This window comes from Dendropsophus ebraccatus, chromosome 2 (assembly GCF_027789765.1).
Source record: "Dendropsophus ebraccatus isolate aDenEbr1 chromosome 2, aDenEbr1.pat, whole genome shotgun sequence".
Classification (NCBI taxonomy): domain Eukaryota; kingdom Metazoa; phylum Chordata; class Amphibia; order Anura; family Hylidae; genus Dendropsophus; species Dendropsophus ebraccatus.
This window is the reverse complement of record NC_091455.1, coordinates 140,077,164-140,093,734: the sequence shown is the minus strand read 5'-3', so window position 1 is coordinate 140,093,734 and position 16,571 is coordinate 140,077,164. Positions and strand designations below refer to the sequence as shown.

The window sequence follows — 16,571 nt, the reverse complement described above, 5'->3', positions numbered from 1 at the left end:
CATATAAACCTTGTTTCCTTTCGAGGGAGGAATGGGTCAAGCAGCAATTAGAGTTGATGACATTTCAGAAAAGCCTAAAGGGACTGTTGCAAAGTCCAACGCTTTCAGCAGAGGCAACCTCAAAACAGGTTAGGAATGATCTGGGTACAAATACAGCCGAATGAATAGCTCCACACTGTGAACTATCAAGGAATAGGAAAACTCTCTACTAGAATGAACTCTGTTTTCTTAAAGACTCTTGTACACAACTCAAAGACCATGTACAGAACATCTGCATCTACAGTATTCTTCACAATATTCTTCACTATATGCTATTTTTTCTCTGCAATGAGGTATATAAAATCAAAGACCCATAATAGGCTCCGGTTGTTGTTTTAAAGATATGGTTGTGCACATGAGGACATAAAAAGTTCTGTATAAAAATTGGTGAGCTTTGAAAACTTAGAAAATTGTCCCGGTAATGTCAGTTACAGAGAGTTTTGTTGTTAAACTATTTCACTATTTGAGTATTTGATGCAAACAAACTGGCGTACAAGTAGTTAAAGAACGTAATGTGTTTGACCATGCATTCTTACAAACCTGTGTAGTAGCAATTCTTCCACAATACCTCTAGGTGGAGCAATGAACCAGTATGTTCCATAAAATTGCAGCCTTTCTGCCTATTATAATAATCATATACACACAATCCTTAGCCTGAAGTGATTTGACTTTGTACAGACGCATTCGCATGTTGGAAAAACACTAATTACATGAAATCAGAACCTGACAGGGATAAATCTAATAGTTTAATTTGACTGCTGCCTGGGGTACAGATCCTGTAAAACCAAAACTCCAAGACAAAGACAGGCGCATAATACAACACCTGTAACTTATCTTCAAAAACAGCCCAAGGGGTTCTATGAAATGAAGCATCTAATTTTCTTACCTGAAGTAACATTCACATGGTTGGTAATGAATGTTTTAATACATTTTAAGGTTGCTTTTCTGACTCAGGGCCATGTCAAAAGGGCAGTATGACAGCAGAATCACTGTGTTGTGTGATCAATAGTGGGGTCAATAGTGTTTTGACATATCATTGCTTCCCAATGAAAAAAAAGATTCCTTATTACATACAGGGCTGGGTTCACAATGCGTTTTAGCAGTCCGTTTTTTTTTTTCATTAAAAAAAAAACTAAAAAAAAAAAGGATATCATAGACTCTATGACAAGATGGCCAATCAGACTGAGGTAAGTTGAATTCCTTCTGCAGTTCAGTACAGCAGTCTAGACCCCTGCAGTCACACTGTAGGGGACCCGATTGGTAGGTGACAGGACACACTCCTATCACACTTATAGGCTATGTTCACAGGACGTCAAAAATAGAGAAAAGGTGGCCGATTTTGATATTTAAACAAACGTCCGTTATTGCTGCAATTTAACTGACTGCAATGGCAATGCATTAAAGTCAATGGAAAGACGGACATCCAATGCGCACCATGTATTGAATAACGGACGTTTTAACAGAGGAAATTGAAATAATGAACATGATCATTATTTTTGGACGACTTTTGCAAACAGCGGACGTTTTTATTAGTTTTAACACACAGTTTTTCGTTAGTCACCATTCTTTCTCCGTTTTTTACTTTAAATCCAATGGACTTTTCAATTAAGCCGCAACTTGTAACCCCAAACTAGAATAATGTACAAACACCAGTCATTGCACTAAGGGGAGGCCAGACAACTAAATGAAGTCCGTTATTTTAGAATCAGAACAAAGTTTTTGTACGGAGAAGAAAAAACGTTATGTGAACATAGCCAAACGCTGCAATCCTGGCAATTAAGGAGTTAAAAGGAACAAATCAGCACAATTGTGCTGATATGGTTCCCTGCAGCATAGTATAGAGGTACTGTGCAGCGGTAGCTTTGCAAAGGGTGAAAAAGAAGTTTTATTATGCCACACGAGGCAGGGAGAGGGGCAGCAACTAGTCATCTGGGCAGGGAGCAATCCGTAACTAATCAATGCTCTCTGCCTGTCAATCATGACCACACTGCACACTGACAGGTAGAGAGCTGTGACTAGTCACAGACGGATACCCGCCCAGATGACTAGTTGCCTCCTTGGTATGCTCCGTGAGCTGCACAATAGCTCTAATCATGCTGATTGGTTCCCTTTAATGACATGCTACAGTGCGATCGCTGCTGCCTGACATTAAGAGTGAGGGCCCAGCTGCTGATAGCAGCCGATCCTTACCAGCTACGAAGCAAGCTCAGTTCCTGATAATGGCGTATGGGTACAGCATGGGTTGTCTGGTCACAGGCGCCCATGCTGTAAGTGTACACCATAGGTTATCTAGGGGTTAATAAGGTTAAAAAAATACAAAAGTTCATCGAGTTCAACCTACAGTATAACCCTGGTTAAGCATGGGTGTAACTGCTTGTTAATGGCTCTCTACTCTTTCTCCATGAGAACCATATGGACAAGGGGTATCTAGATGGTACAACCCCTTTTATACAGTACATACTATAGCTCCAAATGCTGGTACAGAAAAACATGCTAAATAGTTTTTTTTATCTCTAAACAGGATCTGCAATCGTAGTTGTTTCTTCAGTCTCTTGTATTCACCAGTTTATGGTATTTTACAACAAATATTTAGTTAAAGTAGTAGTATTTTGAACAGTTCTTCTGTTTTGACAAAAACATTATATTTGCACAATATAAGCACCCCCTTTTCATACTGCCCTTAAAATGATAGCATAATGTTATTATTATTATTATTATTATTATTATTATTATTATTATTATTATTATTAAAATGTCCCTTATAACATTTTATTTTCATTCCATATGTTGGGAGAAAGCAATATTAGGCAGTGAAAAGTGTGGAAAAAAACTAAACTAATAGTAAATCAGGCCCATTATACATGCACTTAGAATATGCAATGCATACTACATAAAGCCTTGTGCATGTAGGAAAACAGTGTATAATATTAGTAACTGCGGTCGTCACTGAAATAAAAAATATGGGGAAAAAAGAGTTATATGAACAAGAGACAATTGTGTCTGTTTGTCAGATTTTGCAGGGTCTCCTATCATTCTACCTGTCAACCTTTTGAATCCCTGAGATAAAGTGAAGCTGTGTAACCAGGGTAGTTTATACTCCTGCCCCCGTTTCATAATATACCTTGACTTTCTTTTTTATCCGCTGGTTTTGCAGCTGCCCGCACATAACAGTCAATAGGTTAAACATGCTCGGTTTGTATGTTTAAATACGAGTCCGAGAATTCCCAAAAGAGAAGAAAATCCCTGGCTCTGGTACAAAGAAAACATAGTACTTTGCTCCAAAGAGCTTTCTGTGGCAATTTAAATGTACAGAGACAGACACAATATCCTGCAGAAGTCAAATCTACCTTATAACATTCCTGACCCCAAGAAGAAGATATGCCCCCGCAGGGACTTGTTCAGAAGGTATCTATTCAGAAAAATACACTTATCCATAATGCAATGCTCCCCTTCTTGTTACAACAAGACATTCAAAATGACAATAGTGCAATGTGAACTCAGAAAACAATGACTTGTGCTGTATACTTCATATTGTTCAGGAAACACAGAGCAAGCCTCTTATCCAGGCTTCTGCAGATTAGTGAACAACTAACAATATAAAATATTAATAGTATAGATAAAAACACTTGATATACCAATCATTTTACTAAACTAGTTTGGTTTTCTGAAATTTAAGATCATCATGTATCTTTTTGAATTACTGTAGTGAATAAACTGCAATATATATATAATTTATTTATATAGTCAACCTGCAATAAACTAGATAGGCTATAAAAGTATAAAGTCCCCCATATAGTCCATAGAAAAAGAAGTGTTGCAGCAATGTGCATTCTTCTCCAGGAGGTTGAGGGTTAACAGTGCTCTCAGCCTTCGATTTACAGTACATGCTTTCATAGCGGTGTTGTTGGGTTTGTCTTTTAGACTCTGTCAACACGGCTGTAGAAGCCTGTAGCAATGTGATGCTGTTTTACGTTCCATGGCCATCCTGTGCTGTGCCTAAAGAAATGGATTCCAACAGGAAGCTAGTTAAGGAGGTGGTATTTATGATGTGACATGCTTCCCTTGAGATCTGCACTTTGTTGGCCTATGTAGTCTCCATGGACTGAAGACCAGCTCTGAATGATGCATTTAGTTCCATTTTTTTTTTATAAACTGAGAACTGTGACTGCATCAGTACTAGAGGAATACATAGCTAAACTAAAGGCAATGCTGACATGGTTCAGTTGGGTTACTGTAAAGTGCAGCTCTATCCAAGACTACACTATTAAGATATTAATAAGGAGTAGCTACTCCATTACAGAGTGTTGATGCAACAGAAAATACACCAAAGTTGACTCTAATGGCAATATGTGACCTATTAGTTGATAACAGGCTGCCATAAAAGTCAGCTAGCCGTCTGTACTGAGGTAGGAAAGCACAAGGTGTAGGCTCCATTCAGACCACGTCAGGAAGGGATGCTGACGTACAGCCTAATGTGCCATGGATGGACCCATTGACTTAAATTGTGATATGTTCAGACCATTTACATTTGACCAATGTACAACCCAACATAAACATGATATAAAACACTCTAAAGCTGCACAAATTTTGGGATAAATGGACAGTCTGGTGAAGTCTATATTTTTCTGTTCCCAGCTGCTTGAATTTTGGAAGTGGCGCAAGTATACTGTAAGTTATTTGGTGGGTAATAAACCTTTTTCGTAGTTTAAAGTTCTGTTTCCAACTGTTTCAAAGTATTTACTTGTGTGCCACTTTTGTGCCGAAAAAATGCTAGCTTTAATTTGAAAAATCCCCAGGAAATTCATTTTGTTCCTGAAAAATATTGGATTTCTGATTTTTTTTTTGCTGCAAATTTTGGCACAAAGTGCATTGACCCAAACAACACTGCACTTATCGGTGGGTTGTGTCTGGCATTTGATATTTCAGTTGCAATACCAGACACAGCCCCCAGAAAAGGAGGACATGGGGGGGGGGGGGGTAATAGATCCTTTAAAAAAAAAAAAAACCTGGAAAACCCCTTTAAAAGTGTCCATTCAGATTTCTTGATGAAAAGAGTGTTGTCACTGTTCTGCACTGGTTGCTACACAATTCCCTTCTGTGTTCATTCATTAAATCAGTGTTACCATGGTACAGACAGTTTATTGCTTAGTGAGCTTCAGTTTCATATTAAACATTTCAGCAATGAAAGGGGGATAAAGGGAAGGGTTTTATTCCATCAGGTGCTTTTCCAAGCACACATCTGCAGGGCAAAACAATGCAAAACATAGGCAAAAGTAATGAAATCTCTACCAAATGGACCAGCCCCAAGTTGCTTAATATAGAATCTGCATTGGTTTTACTGGGTAAATACAGCCACGGAAAATGTTGCCCTTTTTCCATATAAATGTAAGGCAATTTTAGGATCAAGAGAGGGAAAGACATATGCAATTTTAATGGTGAGACATTCTACATATTTTTCTATTTGCAAGAAACACATTTTTATAGTGGCTATGAATTTTCTCATAAGGTATTAAAAATAAATTTCAGCTTAATTCAGGTATTGATAGCTGGAAAGTTAATAGCTTAATATGGTACATTCTGGTGTTATGGAAAAAAAAATTATATAACACCTCTAGTCTGGCTCACAGACTGAGCCTTGCCAATCTCTTCCACACGGTGCTGACATTTTTATAAAGCATTTGCATTGGTCCAAGGCGAGCGTAATTGTTTCCACACATCATGAAATTCTATTGCCAATTTAGTGTTTTCACATGTTTATGGCAAGAACATAGAAATTTGGGAGACAAATTTTACACTTCAAGACATGTTTTGTTTGTAACCACTATAATATCAATGTAGACAGTTATTGTACCCTTATTGTAGTCATCATTGTGTTCTGTGTAATGGAATTGGGATTCTGAAAACAAGCTGAGATTCTGAGAGAGGATTGGACACCTAAGCTTAAAGGCTTGCTCTGAAGAAAAAAATAGTTTTCGAATCAACTGGTGCCAGAATGTTAAATAGATTTGTAAATCACTTATATTTAAAAATATCAAGTCTTGCAGTACTTATCAGCTGCTGTATGCCCTACAGGAAGTGGTTAATCCTTTCCAGTCTGACATTATGCTCTCTGCTACCACCTCAGTCCATGGACAGTCTAGAGACAATTTACCATGGCTTTGCTATGATTTATTGCTGTGGTTTTCTCCTTCCTTTTTGGGTGATAGTATTATACATTTTTTATGCACTTTATTAGATTCTGTCATTCTGTCATTATATGTTTAATGGACATACTATATATTGGTATTTGTTTTATAATTTATGCAGAGTAGCACTATGAGAAAGTATTGAGAAGTTTTATTGGGGGTGTATTTTTGTATGCTATAATATGTACTATTGTTACTGGCAGGCAGAGCTGGGTTATACATTGTCTCACACACACCTACACTTAAAGGGGTTCTCCGGAGATTAAAAAAGATTTGCTTAATACATTGTTTAAATAAAGTTATATTACTTGTAATTGTGCAGAGGGAGCGGTGACTGCCACTGTATATTAGCATATACAGTCCATGGATGAACAAACCCCCTGCTCTGCATATCAACAGAGCTGTTTGGCAGTGCTAGAACAGAGCAGGAGATTGGAGCCCTGCAGCTTGTGTCAGGAACTGCAGGACTTGCCTTGCTTAGCCCTGCAGTTCCCGACACAGATGTTGGTAGCAGCAGAGAGGCCATAAGAAAGAGGCGTAGCCACCAACAACCATCACCACTACCTGGCCCGTTGCACTAATAAAGATACAGCAGGATACCACAATACAATACTACCAAAGAAAAGCTTTTTTGCATGGAAGAAAGCAGAAATTTTTCTAATCCCGAACAATTACTTTAAAACTCCTGGATCACAGTGCAGAATCTGTAACAGCACCTCAGCATCAGGTATGAGATTTTAATATGTAGTAGCTATTCAGCTGCTGACAAAAGTTTATAGAAAGTATCTAGAAAGCCGAAAACTGAAATGCCTTTAAAAGGTGCATTAAAACAGCAGTCAATGCCACATTTTATATTTTGTTCACAGAGACACAAGCAGCCAAAAATCCGTTATTAACTGCTGGCCACATAGCCTGTGATGGGAGCAAAACCCGCTTCCTGCAGAGAAGGCAGACAGGATACTATTAGGGAGATCAGCCAGATCTAGAACAGGTTTACTTAGTCCTGTTTCCAAACACATAGTACATTGTGGGTTTTTATTGCACATTTCCAACATGGAGGAATCCACTAAAATTATTATAGGAATGAAAAGAGTTGGCTTGGAGAGTCTCATCAACTTGGCACCATTTTCACTTGGCACAGTATCTATGTACTTTCTGTGCTATGAAGTCCAGGATTCACTTAGTCATGCTAATAAACTTTATTAAAGTGCACCATAAATACAGATATTGCACAGGTCAGCATCTGGACTTAAACTTTAAAAAAGGAAATCCAATGACATTTAATTGTTATAAGGGTAAAAAGGAGATCATTGGTAATAACTAGTAGGATCTCTAACTTTTTTTGAGGAAGAACCTAATGTCACCAACCATGAGGCTAAACACAGCAATCTTAGCTGTGCAAAGTGACAGGTCCAGGGCAGGTTAAAGGTACAGTACAGACACATGCAGACAAAACCATGCCTGTATGCACTGGCCAATGGTGCAATGTTAGGCATGATGCAAACTAAAGAACAGAAACACAATGGCCTCACAATTACTGGTAAAACAGTGCAGCCCTTGGCTGCTGCATGTGGGTATGGTTTTGTCAGCATTCAGCAACCCCAGCACTACAGTATACTAAACTAAACTATCATTATCCCAAAATGAGCTTTAGGCTATGTTTACATGTTTTGTTTTGTTTTTCTCTCCGTTTAAATATGACACCAGTCATTTTGAGGTTAAAATGATGTCCGTCTTTTCCCTGTTTGGCCACTCGTCAGTGCAAAGACAGCTGTTGTACATTATTCTAGTTCAGGTGGACTGATTGGCCCTTGGGTGTGTCTTTAATTAAAAAGCCATTTAATTTAATAGTAAAAACGGAAAAGTTGACATGATCATTATCTTGACGTCAGTGCAGACAACATCCATCATTTTATACACAAAGTATTGGATGTCCGTCATTCCATTGACTTCAATGCATTGCATTAAAGTCAACTACATTGCGGCAATTATGGACGTCTTTTTAAATAGAAAAGGCGCCCGTTTTTTCTTTTTTTGGCATTTCTCTATTAAGAACAGCACTCTATTCTGGGAGTAGTATGTTAATAAAATAAAGTCTAAACAGATAAAGGCGAGAAGCAACCCTAGTTTACTACTTTGGGGAGATGTAAAAGAGTGTATATGGCATTATCCAATATAACTGAAAAAGAAAAAAAAATATCTTCCTGATTCCTCTTGGCTATCTTAACAGAAACCCCATATCTTTCAAATATCTTTTTATACTCTCTGATCAACACTGGCAAAAAACATAAAATTTCCTATAAACCAACATGCAATGCTTCTAGAGGGGCAAAAAAGTAGTCTGTCTTTGTATGCTGTGGAGCTTCAATAAACTGACAAGTATTTCCTGTGGCAGCACATGGTGTGGAGGCGATGAGTGAGAAGAAGAGACATCAGTCATCAGTAAAGAAAAAAAGATAAGGGCTGATATGTTACAGGGGGTAGCGACAAACTCTTTCACTGTAGTGGAAATCATCCACCAACCAGTTGAAATAGCTAAAACTATAAAAGGTTACTGATTCTATTTTACTGAAGATGTACGAGAAAAAGTTTGATCTATGGGGTCTAACCATGCAACTTAAAGGGGTAGTGCGGCGCTAAGAAATTATTCACAAAATAACACACATTACAAAGTTATACAACTTTGTAATGTATGTTATGTACATCGCCCCCTTCCTCGTGTTCCCCGACCCCGCAAGTTGACCCGGAAGTGTAGTGTACCATACATACCTGACGCGCGTCGTCCCCGATCTTCTGTCAATAACGTAATCTTCGGGAGGCCGGCCGAATCGCTGCAGCCGTCCCTGATGCCGGCCCCCTCTGCCGCGTCATCGGCTTAACATCGGCATCATAACTGTGCTCAGCCAATCACGGCTGAGCAGCTGATGAAGTGTGCCGTGTCATCAGCTGCTCAGCCGTGATTGGCTGAGCATAATTGTGCTAAGCCAATTGCGGCTGAGCATAGTTATGACGCGGCAGAGGGGGCCGGCATCAGGGACGGCTGCAGCGATTCGGCCGGCCTCCCGAAGATTATGCCGTTGACAGAAGATCGGGGACGGGGACGACGCGCGTCAGGTATGTATGGTACACTACACTTTCGGGTCCACGTGCAGGGGTGGGGAAACATGGGGAATGGGGCAATTCACATACATAACATACATTACAAAGTTGTATAACTTTGTAATGTGTGTTATTTTGTAAATAATTTCTTAGCGCCGCACTACCCCTTTAAGAGAGCTGAAACGATCTACTGCTAAGTTCTTGGTGCCAGATACTATAGAACCCCTTCAGAGATCTTGTAGAGTTCATGCCATGAATCACAGCTATTTTATTAGCATGAGGAAGACCTACACTATATTGGACTGGAGGTTTTAATGTTGTGACAATTTCTTGCTTGGTTAAAGGGAAAATACCAGCAGGTTAGAGGCAAGTAACCTGCTGATATGTCCCTATAGCGCACAGAGGGCCGAGGATGACGGTATGTTTCTTACCTCCATCCTCAGTGCCATTTGTGTGATATTAGCTGTTTATCTCCTATGCTAATGAGGTATTTTGATGCACTGGGACAGGATATGAATACCAAGATATGAATACCAACTTCCTCTTATTTTGTAGCCCATGGTAATCATAGTCCCCTACACTCCCCCCACCCCCAGGTATTCTTTCATTACCCCTTGAGGGAGGGTTGGGGGTTTGATGTGCATTAGGGCCTCTCATCTAGTTCCACAATTTTGCTCCAATTTACTGATACCTTAGTATTTGAGAGAAGTTAAAAAATTACTGAAATTTTTCACCAATTTTATTACATACAATCCAAATTATTTAGATAAACACAACATTTGATGAATAATATATTCCATTAGTAAATGCATCCTTAAATTTACAAGGAAAATAAAACACCAGAGAACCTTTACTCTAGAGAGCACTATGAGGTATGCGGAAGTGAATTGGGCATGTCTTACAATCCAATTTTCAGTGGGTTGGAGACGGGACAGACAGCTTAATATGATGCCAGTTTGGCGGACAAAGCAACGTCTAGCTGAGACATGATGAGTGAGTGGATTAAAATCTTGGAAACATCTTAAGTCAGAAAGTAATAATTTCTTGATATGCTTTGTAAGTGATGAACCATGAATAATGAGTCTGGGATGTGGATGAGATTGTAACAGTTTTTAGGTTAACATGGGGACAACATAGCAACAAGGGAGAAACAGCAGAGAGAAATAAATAGGCTGATGGAATACACAGAATGAAAAGAGGTTGGGAATGGACAAAATATTTGGTTGTCTAAAAGGTTAAGATATATAAAGTATACATGTATTGCATAGTTGCTGAGACTTTTTATTGGGAAATATTTCTTTTCAACTAGAAATGCTCCAAATGGAAATCTTTATTTCTCGCACACACTAGGAAAAAGTCAACAGGTTTTTTTAAGTTTAGGGAGTTTACTGGAGTACCTGGGGGAAACCCACAAAAACATTGAAAGAACATACAATTCCCATGCAGGTCCAATCTGAACCTAGAGCTAGCGTTGAGCAGAAAGGCCGAACTGATCAGGTTCGACAACTTTCTCCGAACCCAAACGCTTGGCATTTGACTCCCTGTGGCTGCAGTAATTGGATGCGGGTAATATGAGGGTATACAGCACAAAAAAAACAAAAACAAAAAACAGATTTTATTTACAATGTTAGGGCCAGTTCACACAAAGTGTAACACTCTTTCTCTATGGGAGGGCTTGCGCGCCTCTGCTTAGCGTGGCTCTCAATCTTGTCTTTATGGAAGATTGGTGACTGTGCAAAAAAGAAGAGACATGTCATGTTTTTTTCCATGCAGTTATGCTACGGTGCAGCACTTCACATATGCACAGGTATTGGCCATATGAACATAAGCTTAAAGGAATAGGAAACAATAGTGTTATCCATGAATCATGTTGCTAAAGCAGGGCAAAACAAGCAGAAAAAAAAAAAAAAAAAAATATATATATATATATATATATATATATATATATACTGAACTCAAGCAGAACAGTGAAAAAAAGTGGAGCCTCAGTTGCGAGTCTCCTAGTGGGGAGAGCACCAAACCACCCTGATATGTAGTCCCTCAGTTCCTCGCTCTGTTGCGATATTATATATATATATATATATATATATATATATATATAGATATATATATAGATATATATATATATATATATATATATATATATATATATATGTGTGTGTATATATTTTTTTAAAGTATAACTTAAAACATATTGGTCTTAGTCACCACCCCTGGGCTCCTAATCTCAGAAAAAGCAGGGATTTCAATCATATTAAATTACTAAATCTTTTCCAACAAACTATATATCTATTTGCTTATCATCGCCAGCTCAAATATGGTGATGATGGATCAGTTCAACATGTCAGGTTTTCTTTCGCAGCTCAGTTCCATTGAAGTGAATGGAATTGGACTGTAATGCCATACACAACCTGAGGACATGTGTGGTGTTGCAGCTGTGTTTTTTTCTAGTCCTAGATAAACCCCTTTAATTTGTTTTACATAAGATCTTGGATGTACCTCCATTCAAACTTCCTTCTTAATTTTTTTCTCACACTATTGTATCCTTCTCTGACATTTGAGGCATGTACAACTACAGTTTTCCATGTAGCCTGTGTCATCTGCTGCCAAACATCCAAACAGCTTGTTGACCAGTATCAAACTGTAGGATGAACTGTTGAAGGTTTTTTGGAAATCACAATTCCTTTCCTCAGTCAACAATACGCTGTTAGCCAATTCTTAAAGTAAAAAGATTTGTTCAGCATCTTTCTTTGGTGGGAACATTAAATGGGTAAAATCATGGACATTTTTAAATATTACTTTTTCATAAATAAAATTGGACATACACACTAGGGCCAATTTCACAGGAAGCAGAAACTGGAGTACCCAAAGGAAACCACACACATGTAAAGAGAACATACAAAGTCCATGCACACAGATGTCAGATCTGAACCTAGGCCTGTGCTGCAATAACACTTATTGTGATTAAAGTGCCCTCAGAAAAAGTGCTGCAATAACACTTATTGTGATTAAAGTGCCCTCAGAAAAAAGGCTTTTACCACCTTGTGAAATAAACATTTTTAGCCTCTAAAAACGTGGGAAAGTAGTATTACGGTATGTGCACACTGAAGAATAAGCGAGGAATTTAAGAGAAATCCGATCTTAAGTTCTGCTTCAAATTCCTCCCATAAAGTATGAACAGAGCAATGTCCTACTGTCTTCATACCGCAGAATTTCTGTTGTTCATACCGCGGAATTTCCAAGTAGAATTTTCTGCTGCAGATCCGCTTTCCGTCCAAAGAATTGACATGTCGATTTTTGAGCACATTCTGCTAGAGGAATCCCACAGAAGTCAATGGAGGCTTAAATTCTGCTTGAATTTCGTTCAAATTCTGCTCAAATTCTGCCCCTATTCTGCCAGAGCTTAATAGGCAAAGAATTTTAAGCAGAAAACTTTCCTCTATAATTCCTTGAGAATTCCCTAGTGTAAGGCTATGTTCACACTGCGTATAAGTCCGTCCGTAGTTCGTACGCCGACGTACATGTGCAGCTAAAACTACGGGCGAGGGGAAAATCGACATGTGGCCGGATGCGTACGAACCGCGAACATACGCCCGCAGTACAGTTACGCTTCCCTAGCTTGATTCGAAGCCATCTGAAACAGGTAATTTACTTGGAAATCTTCGCCCAGCCCAATAAAACTAACAGAACCTTTTGGATCGAAAAATCAAGTTCAATTTGGCTGTAATAAGTACATCGTACGGGACCGCATGGAAATCCACGGCCGTGAGTTGGAACATTTCCGTCCTCAAACAATGGTCATTTTTCACGGCGCCGTATACGATCAGGCCGTAAGCTCATACGTAGTGTGCACTGTGCGGGCGTATATCGTATACTTTCAAGCGAACGCATCAACCTCAAAACTACGTGCGTACAGTATATTCGCGGTTCGCACTACGGACGGAATCATACGCAGTGTGAAAAAAGCCTAAAAGTTAATATGCACTATATAAGTAGAGACAACTTGTAGAATGGTCCTTAATTTTAAACTTTCCTGCGCTATATTGGAGTATAAGCAGAATTTCGCCATTTTTTAATTATTTGTAAATACTGCATTCCACTTTACATGCCAGAATAAATAGCTCAGCAGCAATCGTATCCTATGTATGCTCACACATACCACAACAGGATTTTCTAGCAAAAAATGATTTGTGCTCTCATCCCCATCACGAGTGATGTGAGACCAATTCACAAAAAGGAAAACAAGCACCAGACCTATCTAGTATTCTCTGTGATCAATAAAGTCCTTACTTAGTGGGCAATCCTCAAAACAAATTACTGCCACCCTCTGTCCTTCTTCCCGGATGTGGCTTTGTCTCTGTCATATAATGCTGCTCCTAATCTGAGTGTTGTTCTTCCTTTGCTGGCACGTATATGAAATGGATGTCCCTAATAGGTGCGGATGTCACAGCAATATAAACGAGTTAGGCAAAAGGTTTGATTCATGGTGCTACATCTTACCGTCCGCTGCTGTTAGTGATTATGGATCAACTCCCAACCTAATGACACTTCTTATTTAATCAATAATTTCCATGCTGAGCAGACAGGCCTCTTACAGGGAATCGACAAGACGCTACTGATAGCAACAAGGCACTGTTATTAATCTTTCCTTTGCCAGCTTATCAGGCAACAATGAAAAAGAACCACCAAGATAGATTTGAAGTAACACTGACTGGCGTTCATATTCTAAAAATCTGCTTAGCAGTTCTCACTTTTCACGTTTCTGCATCTCTTAGTATTATTTATTCTAAATGCTGTCATTTTAGGAAATATTAGCAACGAATTGTATATAAAAGCAATTCGTTTAGAAAAAATTTACAAATCAGCGGGACCTTTACTAGATTACTTAGGCTAGGCTAGCCAATACAGACTAATAAATCACAGTTTCATTTGAGATGTCAGTCGCCACAGCGCCTTGCAACAATGTTGGCATCTGTGATTCAGCGAAGCCTTTTCATCTTCAAATAAGATGCTTTATACTGATAAGAACAGTAATCCTCTCCTGATCAAAAAAAAAATCTGCATTTTACCAATTAAAGCTTCTGCCAGGAGCAGCACTGAGACTCCAGTGAAGTTTATCTCTGCTAAACACAAGGAGGAATACAGTCGGAGCTTTGTTTCATTTTCAGCTTGAATACTTATCTTTCTTTAAGAACTGCAGTGCCTAGGCCTGGTGATATGCCTGTCCCATACCTACACTACAGCTTACTATATGACGATAAATGCAGACACAACAACTAGACATTCTGCAGCTCACATAAGTAGAATCGTTGGTTGTAAACAAATAGGTGCACTAGAAACAGAAAGTACACAGCACACTGTAAATAGTCCACTGGACAAGTTGTAATTCTCCTTTAAGAAGTAGAAGTTCTTTAAAAGAAAATCAATGGGAAACATGGAGGATTAGGAAGAACCTTGTTGGTGACCATGGTCAGCTTTATAAGAATACATTTGTGACTCTCCAAGATGGTTTCTTTACAAATGGAGTCAATGGCTGTATGCCTGTATATACCGAAACTTTCCATTGTGGGCACTATATTTTTCAAGAAACCATCTAGATTGCCCTTTCATTATTTTCTTTCTTATTATCTTATGATATATGTTTATCCAGCCATGTTTAAATTCAATTATTGTAGATTTACTAACCACATCTGTTAGAAGTTTGTTCCACATATCTACAACTCTTCTCAGTAAAATTATATTTTTTCATGTTGCCTCAGATTTTTCCTCCAACTAACCTCAGACTGTGTTCGCTTGTTCAGTTATTGTGATCACTTATTAGGACTTTTTACCATATTTAAAGTAATTACAGCAGTTTTTTGTATAACACGTGCATTGATGGAGGCTTTTTCATACACTTTAAGGTTATGTTCACACTACCTAAGTACCGTAGTGATCACGGCAGTGATTACTACGGTACTTACATAGTGCTGCCGCTGAGGGAATCCTGGCTGGAGTGTATACACATAGTATACACTCTGTTCGAGATCCCTGAAACTGACATGTCAGTTTTCTGCGGTCGCTATTTATTGACTATCTGCCGCAGAAAACACTGTTAATTCACACAATGGAGTGTGTCTGGACGCACGCTCCATTGTATGCAGTGGGGAATTCTAATGTGGGCGCGCCCGGATGCGCCCGCATCAAAATTCAGCAGTGGCAAAGATCATCAAAGATTACTGCAGCCTGGAAGGATCTTTTCTGATACCGGCCAGTCTCTTACAGAGTGGAACATGGCCTAATAGAACATTCATTGCGCGACCTAGCTCCGCTGGATCAACCACCACACGGTCTCTGCCTGGTTTTACTGTCCGGCTTCCACCAGCCCCGACCCGGCTCGGACCCCAGCCGCCCCGGACCTCTTGTTACCAACTAGCAGACCTCAACTACTCCGCTACCCATATAATACAACAACTTACACAGACCCCTGATAAAGGTGTCACCACCGAAACGTCGGAATTTATGTCTGTGACTACACTATATACCAAAATAAAATTGTGCACAAGAGCACTTGCATCAAAAAGCATTTCTTCTATGATCATTGTCTACACAGTGGATAATTTTCTAACAAGAATATCTCTACTTTCCACTTGGAAGAACCATACTGAGTGTTACTCCTTACGCCTACAACTAATAGAACATGTGATTAGATTTAAAAAAATATATAAAAACTTTAGCTGTTTATATATTTTTTGCTGGCTGTTTTGTTTGTTCATTTTATAGTATGTGAGGTTCTTATAAGCAAAACTGTCTGTCCCGTGTTTAGACACTCCTAAACTTATATTGGTTAAAATTACTTGGTTCAACACTGTTTATATAAGCTATACCAAGCTCAGAATAGAGGTTTTCACTTTTTAAACTCTGAATTTTTATTCTTTTTTTTTTTTTTTTTTTGAACATTGAGTAGTGGAAACATTCTGCTTCTTTCCTAGTAAAAATAAGAGGAAAATATTAGGGCTAATGTGGGGTAACTGCCTGGGAACATAAACTGTTACAGATGACTGTAGATAATTATAAACAGCTCTGCTCCGCACAGAGAACGGTGAAACAACAATTGTTTTTAATACAAAGCTGAATTAATGCAACACACTGAACTTGTCCAGAAAACAAGGGGAAGATTAATGGAGTCCAACTGTCTTTTGACCTTGTTTCAAAGCCAGGGAAAACTCAAAGTATGGCCAACACTCCATAAATTAAACACCACAGGAA

The 16,571-nt window shown here is 38.7% G+C and overlaps 1 protein-coding gene across 2 annotated transcripts in view; it reads right to left on the bottom strand.

The window, feature by feature from the left end:
* The window catches only part of GLI3 (GLI family zinc finger 3), a 180,713-nt gene that overhangs the window by 10,519 nt on the left and 153,623 nt on the right, over positions 1–16,571 (bottom strand). The window lies entirely within an intron of this gene.